General features: G+C 48.3%; 1 protein-coding gene across 1 annotated transcript in view; it reads right to left on the reverse strand.

The window, feature by feature from the left end:
* The window catches only part of LOC129700608 (BRD4-interacting chromatin-remodeling complex-associated protein-like), a 55,024-nt gene extending 52,137 nt beyond the window's left edge, over positions 1-2,887 (reverse strand). The window contains exon 1 of the mRNA XM_055641225.1: positions 1,559-2,887. The gene's annotated coding sequence lies outside the window, so the exon portion shown is untranslated. The remainder of the gene's footprint in view (positions 1-1,558) is intronic.
* Positions 2,888-14,840: the final 11,953 nt, after the last annotated feature.

A 14,840-nucleotide genomic window follows, 5' to 3' on the forward strand; every position in this document is an offset into this window, starting at 1 on the left:
TGTAATGCTGAGGTGAGATTTCCTGGTCAGACTGCATTTGGGAGTATGATGGGATGATGAGATTTCCTGGGCCCCATATTCTGAGGGAGGATGTGTGAAAGGTCTGGCATTGGAGAGGGTTTCACTAGAGGAGGTTTCAGAAACATGAAACATAGAATTAGAGGAGTAGGCCATTCGGCCCTTCGAGCCTGCACCGCCATTCAATATGATCATGGCTGATCACCCAACTCAGTATCCCGTACCTGCCTTCTCTCCATACCCCCTGATCCCCTTTGCCACAGGGCCACATCTAACTCCCTCTTAAATATAGCCACTGAAGTGGCCTCAACTACCCTCTGTGGCAGAGAGTTCCAGAGATTCACCACTCTCTGCGTGAAAAAGTTCTTCTCATCTCGGTTTTTAAAGATCCTTAAGCTGTGACCCCTGTCCTGGACTTCCCTAACATCGGGAACAATCTTCCTGCATCTAGCCTGTCCAACCCCTTAAGAATTTTGTGGACCCCTCTCAATCTTCTAAATTCTAGAGAGAGTCTATCCAGATAAGTCCTGACATCCCAGGAATCAGTCTGGTGAACCGTCTCTGCACTCCCTCTATGGCAGTCCTTCCTCAGATTTGGAGACCAAAACTGTACGCAATACGCCAGGTGTGGTCTCACCAAGACCCCGTACAACTGCAGTAGAACCTCTCTGCTCCTATACTCAAATCCTTTTGCAATGAAAGCTAAAGCTTTCTTTATGCCTGCTGCACCTTACCTTCAATGACTGGTGTACCATGACACCCAGGTCTCGCTGCATCTCCCCCTTTCCCAATCGACCATTTAGGTCTGCTTTCCGGACCAAAATGGATAACCTCACATTTATCCACATTATACTGCATCTGCCAAACATTTGCCACTCACCCAGCCTATCCAAGTCACCCTGCAGTCTCCTAGCATCCTAGAAGGCACAGCCTCAGAATAAAAAGATGTACCTTTACAATGAAGGTGAGGGGGAATTTTATTTTAGCCAGAGGGTGGTGAATCTGTGGAATTCATTACCACGGCTGTGTGCCAAGTCATTGGGTACTTTTTTAAAGTGGAGAATGAAAGATTATTGATTATTAAGGGTGTCAAGGATTACGGGAAGGCAGGAGAAAGGGGTTGAGCGGGCAAGATCAGCCACGGTTGAATGATGGAATAGATTCAATGGGTCGAATGGCCTAATTCTGCTCCAATGACTATGAACAGCCTTTCCCCCGTTGATTCCCACACATCGGGTCTCTTCAGAGTATCGATCACCGTCCTGCTCCATTTCTGTGAGTTATTTTTGTGAACACTGGCCCCCTCGTATACTATAAACGCGGAGCATCTATCTGTAAGACAAACCAGGGAGGGGGAAATACACAACAGTGAAGTTCAGCCCAGTTGGGAGGCGACGGTGGTGGGACAAAGTCTCCATCTCAGCTATGGTCGCCGTCTAAACTCCTCCCTCCCCGGCAATCCATCCATCAGCAGTAAGAGAGGCCAGGCTGCAACGATCCGGCAACAAAACATGAAACCCGAGGGCTGCTTCCCACATACCATCCTTTGCCGAGGCGGCCGTCCCTCCACTCCAGTGTATCCGGCCCAGGGCAGCACTCAAGGACGGGGCTACGTGAGCCGTTTCAGGCACATCCGACAGGAGCCAAATTCAGCACCTTGTTCTGCCGACATCTTGTGACTTTATTCAGGCGGGGAGAGGGAAGGGGGATAGAGAGAGAGAGAGAGAGAGAGAGATCCGCAAAATTTGCAAGAGGATTTTTAAAAATGTATCAGATATTTATGTATATATCGCCCCAGCATTTGCCATCATATTGATGGATTGTACATTTATTTCATCGGCTCGGGCAGAGCCAGGGTGTGGTCAGATTGGTGATGGTGACCAACACATCATTGTGCGTCTCGGCCCTGTTTTCCCCCCATCTCCATGATCGCTCCACTCCGAGTTATTCCTTCAAATAGATAAGCTGGTCCTGGCTTTACCTCCAGCGATCCACACATTGACGTGGGCCCCGCAATTTAATATTTATATGCATATTTATCAGAAAGAAAGTTACGGGGTCCTCTCTTCCTCGGTCTAATACGTTCAGCGGCAGTGATGCTGTTTACAACAGGCGGTGGTGGGGGCGATGTGTCTCCACATCCTTAACCACCTGAGAATGAATGGGTCATTCTCCACACTGTGTGAGGGGGGGCGGGTCATTGTGTGACTGCGGCGGGATTGTATCAATCGCCGGCGTGTCATTTTCCAACCTAGATATTTATATAAACGCTCACAAGTCGGAAGCCAGACGGTGAAGTGCCGGCTCCGGCTCCTGACACCGATGAGAAATCAGTCGACAACGACTCACCCCTTCCCTCCACCGAAACAAGGGCAAGACGGCCAAAGTCACTGCTTCGGGCACTTTGCTGGACCTTGACGAATGCAAGGGGAGGGAGAGAGGCAAAGGAATGGCGAAACAATGGGTTCGGTCACAGTACACCGTATATTGGGGGGAAATATAACCCAAGGTGAGAGAATCACCTTCTCCCATCTCTGCATCGAGCCAGAATATATATTAAGAACTTTCTAAATCAAGGGACCTGCGCCTCTAGAAAGGGTTAGTTTATTTATTGTTCGCTGCCTGATCTGGTTGTGAACACTGAGCTGATACATTGGAGAATTGTAAAAATGATACATTTTCTGTTATCACGATGCAACGATTCAGTTTCTGAGGGAATTCACCAGCCTGTAGCACTTGTTCTCAATGAAACACTCGCTCCCTTTCCGTGTGTTCCAGGCACAGTTTAAGGTTTCTCACTGTATGTTTATATATCATGTATCACAGGGGAGAGAGGGAACATGCTACACTTTGTTATAAAAAAAAGTGACTCACCTCCAATATGTTTTGCCTTGTCAACGGGGTTTCTCTGCCATCACTTCAGGGGCTGCGTTGGGGGGGGGGGGGGGGTGTGGTGTGGGGGGGGGGGGGGTGTGTAGGGTGGTGTGGGGGGGGGGGGGGGGGGGGGGGGGGGGTAAGGTCATGTGATAGTAGAATTAGGCCATTCGCCCCATCAAGTCTACTCCGCCATTCAATCATGGCTGATCAACCTCTCCCTCCGAACCCCTTTCTCCTGCCTTCTCCCCATAACCTCTAACGCCTGTACTAATCAAGGTGGGTGAGGAGGGAGTGGGGTGGGGGGTGAGGGTTAAGAGGGTGGGGGACTGGAGTCAAACACCAGGACCAACACACTTGCTGACCATTCACCCCGACCGCAGGGCCGACCCAGAACCCCGGCTATTATGGTTGAATATTTATGACACGATTTGATGCTATTTTTAACAAAATAAATATCAATTAATATAAAAATATTACTCTTTGAGACACCAATCTGAGATTTAATCAGAAAACAAACTTTGAATATATTTTCTTCAACCATCTCTCAAATGATGTGCTAGCAACAATGTCAAAGGAAGAATCAGAGTCCATGCACTTAAAGATTTAACGATCGTGGTGCAAGGAAGAGAGAGAGTAGCGTTAATGTGGTTGAACCAGGACAAATATTGGTGATATATATGCAGAAGAACCTGAAGCTCCCGACCATCTCTGTTGAAGCATCATCAATCAATCAATCAACCTTTTGCAAAGCACCAATTGTACAGTGCAAAATGAGAAGACGTTTCCCAGGAATACCGGAGCATCGCACATAAAACTTAAACATTTCACACATAATAACAGTAAAAACAATCCAGTCCCTGATGAAACAGTATAAATAGTTAAAAGCAGGTAAAACAGCAACATTAAAATACAGTAAAAAGTCAATAAAATGTCCACGGCAGTTGATTTGAGTGGCCAGTGCCAGAGTTATTAAAATGTCAGTGCAAAGCCGCAGAATCAGGTGGAGTGACTGTTTAGCAGCCTCACAGCCTGTGGCAGGAAGCTGTTTAGTAGTCTGATAGTCCGGGCTTTGATGCTGACCAGGGCATGCACTGCACCCCATTTACAAAAATCAATGAACAGTTCTTTAATCGTGCCGACATTGAGGGAGAGGTTGATGCCATGTTCTCTATCTCCCTCTCTCCCTTCCCTCTGCTCCTCTTTCCCCTTCCTGTATTTCATCCTGTCATTGTTTGAGATCCAGCCATGATAGTGGTGTCATCTGCAAACTTGTAACTGGAGTTAGGGATGAATTTGACTGCACAGTCCTAAGTATATAGGGAGTACAGTGCAGGGCACCAGTGTTAGAGTATTGTGGATAATGTTTTGTCATCAATACTTACTGATTGTAGTCCATGGTTCAGAAAGTTGAGCATCCAGTTACAGAGGGGATTCTGAGTTCTAAATCCAGGAATTTAGGGATGAGTTTGGTTGGATTCATGGTTTAGTTTGCTTTAGGGATACAGCACGGAAACACGCCCTGCGGCCCACCGATTCCGCACCGACCAGCAATCCCCGCACATTAACACTATTCTACACTAGGGACATTTGTTGCTTTGATACCAAGCCAATTAACCTACACATCTGCATGTCTTTGGAGTGTGGGAGGAAACCGAAGTTCTTGGAGAAAACCCACGTAGGTCACGGGGAGAACGTACAGAAAAGCACCCGTAGCCAGGATCGAACCCGGGCCTCTGGTGCTGTAAGCAGCAACTCTACCACTGCACCAACGTGCCACCCAATGGTGTTCAAGGTGGAACTATGTTCAATAAATAAGAGCATGACAGAAACATGCCTATTATCCAAATGTTGCAAGTCAAGTCAAGTCAAGTTTATTTGTCACATACACATACGAGATGTGCAGTGAAATGAAAGTGGCAATGCTCGCGGACTTTTGTGCAAAAGACAACCAACCAAACAAACTATAAACACAATCATAACACACATATTCTTTTACATAATAAATAATGGAAGGAAAAGTGTTCAGTAGAGTTAGTCCCTGGTGAGATAGGCATTTACAGTCCGAATGGCCTCTGGGAAGAAACTCCTTCTCAACCTCTCCATTCTCACCGCATGGCAACGGAGGCATTTGCCTGACCGTAGCAGCTGGAACAGTCCGTTGCAGGGGTGGAAGGGGTCTCTCATGATATTGTTGGCTCTGGAGTTGCACCTCCTGATGTATCGTTCCTGCAGGGGGGCAAGTGAAGTTCCCATAGTGTGTTCGGCCGAACGCACTACTCTCTGCAAAGCCTTCTTGTCCTTGGCAGAGCAATTCCCAAACCAGATGGTAATGTTCCCGGACAAGATGCTTTCCACTGCCGCTGTGTAGAAGCATCTTGTCGTTGTCTCTGTACTGTACACTGACAATGACAATGAAAATTGAATCTGAATCACTGGAGGATCCTCTGAGACACTCTGAATTTCCTCAATTGCCTGAGGTGGTAAAGGCGCTGCCTTGCCTTACTCACGAGTGCTGAGACGTGTGATGCCCATGTCATATCCTCGGAGATGTGGACTCCCAGATATTTAAAACAGTTCACCCTATCCACAGGATCCCCATTTATCCTCAATGGAGTGTACGTCCTCGGATGATGTGCCCTCCTAAAGTCCATGATCAGCTCCTTCATTTTTTTGATGTTCAAGAGGAGGCTGTTATCCTGGCACCAGAGTGCTAGACCAGCCACCTCCTCCCGGTAGGCCTTCTCGTCGTTGTCTGAGATCAGGCCCACCACCACAGTGTCATCAGCAAACTTAATTATTGAGTTGGAGCTGAACCTAGCCACACAGTCATGTGTGTACAGGGAGTACAATAGGGGGCTGAGGACGCAACCCTGGGGCGATCCTGTGCTCAGGGTGAGGGACTTCGATGTATTCCCTCCCATCTTGACTACCAGGGGCCTGGCGGTGAGAAAGTCCAGGACCCAGGCATCCAGGGAGGTGTTGAGCCCCAATTCCATTAGCTTCCCAGCCAGTCTGGTGGGGACTATCGTGTTGAAGGCTGAACTGTAGTCTATGAACAGCATCCTCAAGTAGCCCCCCTTCTGGCTGTCCAGATGGGAGAGAGCAGTGTGCAAGACCTGGGATGCAGAGATGAGTGCAAAGTCAAGGAGATGGAGTCTGCTGAAGATCTGTTGCGATGATTGGCAAATTGGAAAGGATCAGGCTGTCTGGGAGGCTGGTGTTAACCTGCGCCATAACCAGCCTCTCAAAGTACTTCATGGTGATCAAGATCAGTTGTTGCTGCTGAGGGCTGCCGGAAGAGAGAGCTAAGCCAGTCACAAGGAACTGCAGATGCATGGATCTTGCATAAAACACAAAGTGTCGGAAGAACTCAACAGATCAGGCAGCATCTATGGAGGACATGGATAGGTGACGTTTCGGGTTTGACGAAGGGTCCTGACCCGAAACAATGCCTCAGCATGTCCTCCTGAAAGTCTGTCAGAAACTGCTGAATGCTGCACAGAGGCGGTGTCCACAGGTTTAAACCCAGGGGGAGATGTAGAAATATACGCTCCAGTTCTGGGTCAGGGGTGGTGAGAGGGTGAATGGGTGCGGCCATGATTCCATGGTCTTCACGACCAGTATCAATGAAACAGTCCATGGTCAACCCAACTCCTTGTGGCTGGTCTATTGGAGGAGCGGGCACCTTCCCCCCACACAGTCATACAGAAAGAAACATGCCATTTGGACCAATGCACCCAGGCTAGACAGGGCAGACATTGAGATGTCCCCATCACCCGGCAAATCTCAAACAAGGGGACATTGTTTCGAGTGGCCATTTAAAAATGAGGTGCACAGGAACCTCTCATAGACTTGTGAATCTGTGGAATTATCTGCCATAGAAGGCAGTGGAGGCAAATTCAATGGATGTATTCAAGAGAGAGTTGGATATAGCTCAGAGCGAACGGAATCAAGGGATATAGGGTGAAGGCAGGAACGGGGTACTGATTCTGGATGATCAGCCATGATCATATTGAATGTTGGTGCTGGCTCGAAGGGCTGAATGGCCTACTCCTGCACCTATTTTCTATGTTTCTATGATGGATCTCTGGAATTCTCTGCCCCAGAGGGTAGCTGGATTACCGGTGGTACTTAAAGAGGGAGTAGGGAAAAGATCAGGGAATTGAGGGCTGTGGGGAACTGGCACGGAAGAGGGGATGAGGCCTGGAAGAGATCAGCCATGACCTAAGGGGGTGGGGGTAGGCCCATGGGTGAAGAGGAGATGACCCACAGGCCAGTCCAGCAAATCACCAATTAGACAGTGGAAAAGCCTTTTCCCATAGTAGGAGAGCTAGGACCAGAGGACAAAGGTGAGGAGTCAGAGGCTCAGAATTGGTCTGATGGGAATGTTCTTCACACCGAGGGTTATTGCCAAGTAGATCAAGTGGCCTGAGGGGAGGTGGATACAGCAGCATCGGAATAAGCAGAGGTCAGATCATGGTCAGAAAGATGGGGGTCAGGGATTTGGGTTGTGAGAGTGATCAGCAGATGGGTGTTGGTATTTGAGCAGGATCTGAGTGTGGTTGGAGCAGGGGTCAAGGGTGTGTGGCTGGAGTCAGGGGTCAAGGGTGTGTGGCTGGGTTCAGGGGTCAAGGGTATGTGCGGCTGGGCTCAAGGGTGTGTGGTTGGGGTCAGGGGTCAAAGGTGTGTGGTTGGGCTCAGGGGTGTGGTTGTGCCTGGGTCAGAGGTCAGGGGTGTGTGTGGCTAGGGTCAAGGGTGTGTGTGGGCTGGGCTCAGGGGTCAAGGGTGCGTGGCTAGGGGCAGGGGTCAAGGGTGTGTGGCTGGGCTCAGGGGTCAAGGTTGTGTGGCTGGGCTCAGGGGTCAGAGGTCAAGGGTGTGTGGCTGGGCTCAGGGGTCAAGGGTGTGTGGCTGGGCTCAGGAGTCAAGGGTGTGTGGCTGGGCTCAGGGGTCAAGGGTGTGTGGCTGGGCTCAGGGGTCAAGGTTGTGTGGCTGGGCTCAGGGGTCAGGGGTCAAGGGTATGTGGCTGGGCTGAAGCTTGGGGAATTCCCAGATTATGAACCAAAGTTTATCTTCCATGCTGTGGTGGGATGTTAATGTGATCTCTGGTTGAAACGTTGGCAATTTAATTGCTGCAATACAACCAAGCTCGCAGCAGGCTGCCCTCGTCCCTGCTGTACAAGCGGTGAAAACTGTTGGATCATGGACTGAGGTGTTGCCGCACACTGGGAGATCGCTGTTGAGATCAAACTCTGTCACAAACCACCTGGGCAGCTGAATCCAGCCTCGGAGGCAGTTTACACAGCCTTGAACATACAAGAGATGTATGACGACTGGCAGCAAATTCTCTTTCCACACGTGGACGCTGATTGTTATTACACTGGCATCTGTATGTAACGGAATCAGTGTATCTGGAGTGGTTGTCCATGTGGGGTGGTTGTAGTGGGATCGTTGTAGGGACGGGGTGGTTGTCAGGGTGGGTGGGTGGATGGGTATAGAGGGTGTGGAAATTGTAGGGGTGGGGTGGTTGAGGGGGTGAAATGATTGTCAGGGTTGGTTGGTTTGAAGTGTGTGACATTTTTAGTAGTGTGGAATGGTCTAAAGGCAAGTGTAGTCGTGGGGTGAATGTTGGGGTGGGGTGGTTGTAGGGTGATAGTTGGGGTGGGGTTGGGTAGGGTGATTGTAGCGTGATAGCTGGGGGGAGGTGGTTGAGAGGGTGGGGTGGAGGTATCGGTGGCGTGGTTGTTGGGGTGGGGCGGTTATAGGATTGGGGTGGTAATAGGCTTGGGATGGTTGTTGGGTTTGTGGTGGTATGGGAGGGGTGGTTGGAGGAAGGGAGTGTCTGTAGATGTGGGGTGGGGGAGGTGGGGCACAAAAGGGATTCAGCTGCTTTAACCTTGCCCAGGTCACGTGAAACTATGATTACATTCAGAGCTGAAACATCACACATATCAGCGTGTATCCAGGCTTACTAGCAGACAGACCAACCAGTCGCTGCCTGTACATTGTTACCACACAGGCGAGGATGTGAAGAGTCCCCAGGCAGAGACAGTACCTCTCCCTGTTTAGGGACCACTCTGCTCTGGGTGAGGGAACCTCCTGGCCTTCCTGACATATGGCCCGCTGTATCTGTGAGAATGTACCTGTACCTGCGACAAGCCAAGCGGTTAACAGCACCTCATATTGCACTTGGGCAGCTAATAACCCAGCGGTATGAATATTGATTTCTCGAACCACGTAATCCTTGCATCCCCTCTCTCTCCGTCCCTCACCCATCCTCGTCGTTGTACTACCTTCACTGGCATCCCGATGAGTTTCATTGTCTGCATAACTCGTTTTCACCCAGCACACAGCTAACAATGGACCCTCTCCTTTATCATCATTACTTTTTTTGCATATCTTTCATTCATTTGTTCTATATCTCACAATCACTGTCCATGTCTCTCGAAGGTGAGAAGTGCAGGCCTGTGAGACACACGCAGCAAGTCAGGCGGTGTTGATGGAGGGGGAACATCTGTACCAATATAATGAGTGGATTACTTGAAGCAGTAATGGCCAGTTGGGATACAGTTAGAGGAAGTGACAGAATTTTATATTGTTCAGGTGGCAGTAATTTGCCCAGGTGAAAGATGGGATGCTCTTCTTCAAGATAGACACTAAAAGCTGGAGTAACTCAGCGGGACAGGCAGCATCTCTTGGATGGGGGAGGGATGGAGAGAGAGAGAGCACTAGCTTCTCGTTTTCAGCCAACAAACAGCTAAACAGTGACCTTTACTTTATCATCTTTTTTGCATATCTTTTATCTTTTATTCATTGTTCTTTATCTCTCTGCATCATCGTCTATATCTCTCGTTTCCCTTATCCCTAACTAGTCTGAGGAAGGGTCTCAACCCGAAACATCACCCATTCCTTCTCTGCAGAGATGCTGCCTTTCCTGTTGAGTTACTCCAGCATTTTGTTTCTACCTTCACTTTAAACTACTTGAGAAGACTGTTTTGTGGTCCCTGAATGGTGGGAAGGTGAAAGGACAGATTGTATGGGTAACAAATGATTCTCCCTGCTGGCACCAGGTGGCGGAATTGTCTGTTAATTTTGAGTCACAGATTCAGATTCAGATTCAGATTCAATTTTAATTGTCATTGTCAGTGTAAAGTACAGAGACAACGAAATGCATTTAGCATCTCCCTTGAAGAGCGACATAGCAAACGATTTGAATAAAAAAAAAAAAATAATAAGTGTCCGGGGGGGGGGGGGGGGGGGGGGGGGGGGGGGGGGGGGTGATTGGGTGATTGGCAGTCACCGAGGTACGTTGTTTAGTAGAGTGACAGCGGCCGGAAAGAAGCTGTTCCTCGACCTGCTGGTTCGGCAACGGAGAGACCTGTAGCGCCTACCGGATGGTAGGAGGGTAAACAGTCCATGGTTGGGGTGAGAGCAGTCCTTGGCGATGCTGAGCGCCCTCCGCAGACAGCGCTTGCTTTGGACAGACTCAATGGAGGGGAGCGTGGAACCGGTGATGCATTGGGCAATTTTCACCACCCTCTGCAATGCCTTCCGGTCGGAGACAGAGCAGTTGCCATACCATACTGTGATGCAGTTGGTAAGGATGCTCTCGATGGTGCAGCGGTAGAAGTTCACCAGGATCTGAGGAGACAGATGGACCTTCTTCAGTCTCCTCAGGAAGAAGAGACGCTGATGAGCCTTCTTGATCAGAGTAGAGGTATTGTGGGTCCAAGAGAGGTCATCGGAGATGTTGACTCCCAGGAACCTGAAGCTAGAAACACGTTCCACCTCCGTCCCGTTAATGTGGATGGGGGTGTGCGTGCCGCCTCTGGACTTCCTGAAGTCTACAATGAGCTCCTTGGTCTTCTTGGAGTTAAGGGCCAGGTTGTTGTCAGCGCACCATGCTGCTAAGTGCTGGACCTCCTCCCTGTAGGCCAGCTCATCGTTGTTGCTGATGAGGCCAATCACCGTTGTATCATCTGCATACTTGATGATGGTGTTAGTACAGAGACAGAGCACAGAGGCAGGCCCTTCGGCCCATCCTGCCCATGCCCAGCAAAATGCACATGTCTACACTGATCCTATTTGCCAGCTCGCGGTGAGTCTTCCACACCTTGGTGACTCAAGTGTTCATTTTGACACTTCTTGAACATTGTGAGAGTCTTCTGCCTCATTGTGTTCCAGATTCCAAATCCTACTCTGGAGAGAAAAACATTTCCTCAGATCCTCTCAAAATCCCTTACTCCATACCTTAAATCCGTGTCCTTTTGTCATAGATACCTGGGCTAATAGTTTTTTTTCTTCTCTATATCTTGGAATGCTGTCCATCTCAGTTGGGGTAGGAGATTGCAACCTTCAAGTGGTCCGCCTATTTCAACGAATGTAATTAACCCAGTGTGCACAATCAAATAAGATCAAATAGGTTGTCCTACAACTGTAGGCTGTGCACGCCATACACAAGAAGAAGAAGTCCATCCCAGTCGGTCATAGATGCTTTAGCCTCCTCTGCATTTGCCTCCTCCATTCCAAGAATAACAAATCCAACCACTCCAGTCTCTCCACATTACTTCAACATTCCACCTCAGGCAACATCTGGCGAATCTCCTGCACTTTCCACAGTGTAATCACATCCCATGGTGTGGTGACCAGAATAGTAAATAATACTGCTGTGGCCTAACCACGATTACCATGACATTTCTGCTGCCATATTTCATACCCCAGCTAGATCCACGTGCCTTCTTCACCACCTCATCTGTCACATTGAGAAATATTTGGACGTACACTAAGGTTCCTCTCTTCTTCAATACTCCTTAAAGTCCTACAATTGCATATATTGTCGCAGATATTATTCTGAAATACATACCTCACATTTTTCAGTATTAAATGCCATCTGCCATTGTTCTGTGCATTTCAGTGTCTTTAATCAGCATCATTCTGTAGACTAAGATGACCTTCTGCACTATCAACAACAGATCAATTTACCACATCTAGATCTTTAACATATATAATCAGTAAGGGTCCCACACCAATCCCTGTGGTACACCACTGATCATAGGCTTTCCATCAAAAAAGCAATTCTACAATCGCCTGCACAGTGTCACAGCGGTAGAGTTGCACCAGAGACCTGGGTTAGATCCTGACCTTGGGTGCTGTCTGTATGGAGTTTGTACATTTTCCCCGTGCCCTGTGTGGGTTTTCTCTGAGATCGCCTCCCACACTCCAAAGCCATGCAGGTTTGTAGGCTAATTGGCTTGGTAAAATTGTCATCTAGTACCTCAAAGATTAAAAATCTCCATAAAGCCCCCAGCAATCCCTTTTGTCTCCCAGGGCAATCTGGTTTGCATCTCACCAGGCACTGGGGATTTATCCACATTTAACTGTTGTAGTCTCTCCTTTTCATTGAACATAGAATAGTACAGCACAGGAAAAGCTCCCTCAGCCCATGTCTTTGCTGAATATAATGCCAAGACCAACCCTTATTGCCCTGAAAATAACCACCGAGTCTGCACCGACCAGCGATCCCCGCACACTAACACTATCCTACACACGCTAGGGACAATTTTACATTGATACCAAGCCAATTAACGTAAAAACCTGTACGTCTCTGGAGTGAGGGAGGAAACCGAAAATCTCAGAAAAAACACACGCAGGCCACGGGGAGAACGTACAAACGCCGTACAGACAGCACGCATAGTCGGGATCGCACTCATGTCTCTGGTGCTGTAAGTGCTGGAAAGGGAGCAACTCTACCGCTGCGCCACCATGCCACCCTGTACTTATCCAAAAGTCACTTAAGTACCATGATTGTAAGTACCGGTGCGGGAGTTTGATCGCCCCGAATAGGAGGCCCGACCGCCGGCTACAGAAGCCATGGTCGCCCCGACAACGGAAGGCTTGAGGCCCCCGATCGCGGGGGAACAAAGAAGGGAAGAGATTTAACTTTTTTTTTCTCTTTCCATCACAGTGAGGAATGTGGAGGAGTCACTGGGGTGGATGTTTATGTTAAAATGTATTTTGTTGCTTTTTATTGGTATGGCTGTATAGCAAATCATGCAGGGTATTCTGACAGTCTACCCTATCTATGTCTCTCATAATTTTATATACTTCGATCAGATCTCCCTGCAACCTCCAGTGTTCCAGAGAAAACAAGCCTCTCAACCTCTCCCTGTAGCTGATATCCTCTAATCCAGGCATCAATCTGGCAAACCTCCCCTGCATCCTTTCCAAGTCCTCCACATCGCTCCTAAAATGGGGCAACCAGAGCTTCACACACATCTCCAAATGTGGCCTATAAAGTTGGATCACGACTCCCTGACCTATATTAACTGCCCTATCCATTGAAGGCAAGTATGCCATATGCCTTCTTTACCACTCTAACTCCTTCTGTTGCCACTTTCAGGGAGTTGTGGACTCGGACCCCAAGATCCCTCTGTATATCAATGCTGTTAAGGGTCGCCATTAATTGTATATTTTCCTCCCAAGGTTTGACCTCCCAAAATTCAACACCTTACACTTGCCCGGATTAAACTTAATCTGCCATTTTGTAGCCCATTTCTAAAAGCTGATCTATATCTTGCTGTGTACTTTGACAGCCTTCATCACTGTCCGTGACCCAAGCAACCTTGGTGTCATCTCCAAACCTACTAATCAACCCATCTTAAATCCAATCATTTATACATCATAAACAACAGAGGTTCCAGCACAGATCCCCGCAGAACCTTACTGGTCACAGACCTCCTCCAGCATGAATATTATCCTTCCAGCACAACCCTGTCTGTGATAGTGCTGGAAGTAAGATTTTCATTGTGCTTGTACCTCACTGCATTTATGCATTTGGCACGAAACACAACTTGACCTGACTTCAACCTGCTGCACTTGCCTTTCACCCTTAGGCTCACAATCTCCTTTTACTCTCAGTATAAAAACATTACTCCCTCTGAGGCTTTCACACAAAGGTATTCTAGTTTATATTGGACCTAGTATGTAATATCTACTACCATCTACTTCTATAATTATATCATGGAGTCATACAGCATGGAAACAAGCCCTTCAGTCTAACTCACCCATGTAACCAGGATGCCTATCTAATCATTGCCAACATTTGGTCCATATTTCTCTAAACCTTTCTAGTCCATATAGCTGTTGATTAACTCAATGCCCTTAACAATGAAAATAAGCATGTCAAATGTGTTCTTCACCACCACATCTACCTGAGTTGTCAGTTTCAAGAAACTAGCTCCTCTATCTCCTGCTCATTTTGAAAGGCCTCTAGTACACTCTCAGCAGAGTGATTGCCATTTTAGTTCTACCTCTATGGCCCATTTAAGGAATCTGCTGGGTATTCCCCTCATTATTACAGTAATGGACACCTAGATTCATATTATAATGGCACGGTAGCGCAGTGGTGCTGCGCTACAGCGCCAGAGGCCTGAGTTTGCACTTGACTACGGGTGCTTATCTGCACGGAGTTTGTATGTTTTCCCTACGTGGGTTTTCTCCGGGATCTCTAGTTTCCTCCCACACTGCAAAGAGGTCCATGTATGTAGGTGAATTGGCTGGTACAATTGAAAATTGTCCCTAGTGTGTGTAGGATAGTGTTAGTATGCGGGGATCGCTGGTCAGCGCGGGCTTGGTGGACCGAAGGGCCCGTTTCCACGCTGTATCTCTGAACTAAACTACAGATTCCCCCTGTTTAAGAGGGAACTGCAGATGCTGGAGAATCGAAGGTTACACAAAAAAGCTGGAGAAACTCAGCGGGTGCAGCAACATCTATGGAGCGAAGGAAATAGGCAACGTTTCGGCCCGAAACGTTGCCTATTTCCTTCGCTCCATAGATGCTGCTGCACCCGCTGAGTTTCTCCTGCTTTTTTGTGTAACCTACAGATTCCCCCTCCCTCCCTCCCAGACTATGGAATGTCAAGCTGCCAGTCATAGTCGAAGGCCCACAT

The sequence above is a fragment of the Leucoraja erinacea genome, chromosome 9, assembly GCF_028641065.1.
Source record: "Leucoraja erinacea ecotype New England chromosome 9, Leri_hhj_1, whole genome shotgun sequence".
Taxonomy (NCBI): domain Eukaryota; kingdom Metazoa; phylum Chordata; class Chondrichthyes; order Rajiformes; family Rajidae; genus Leucoraja; species Leucoraja erinaceus.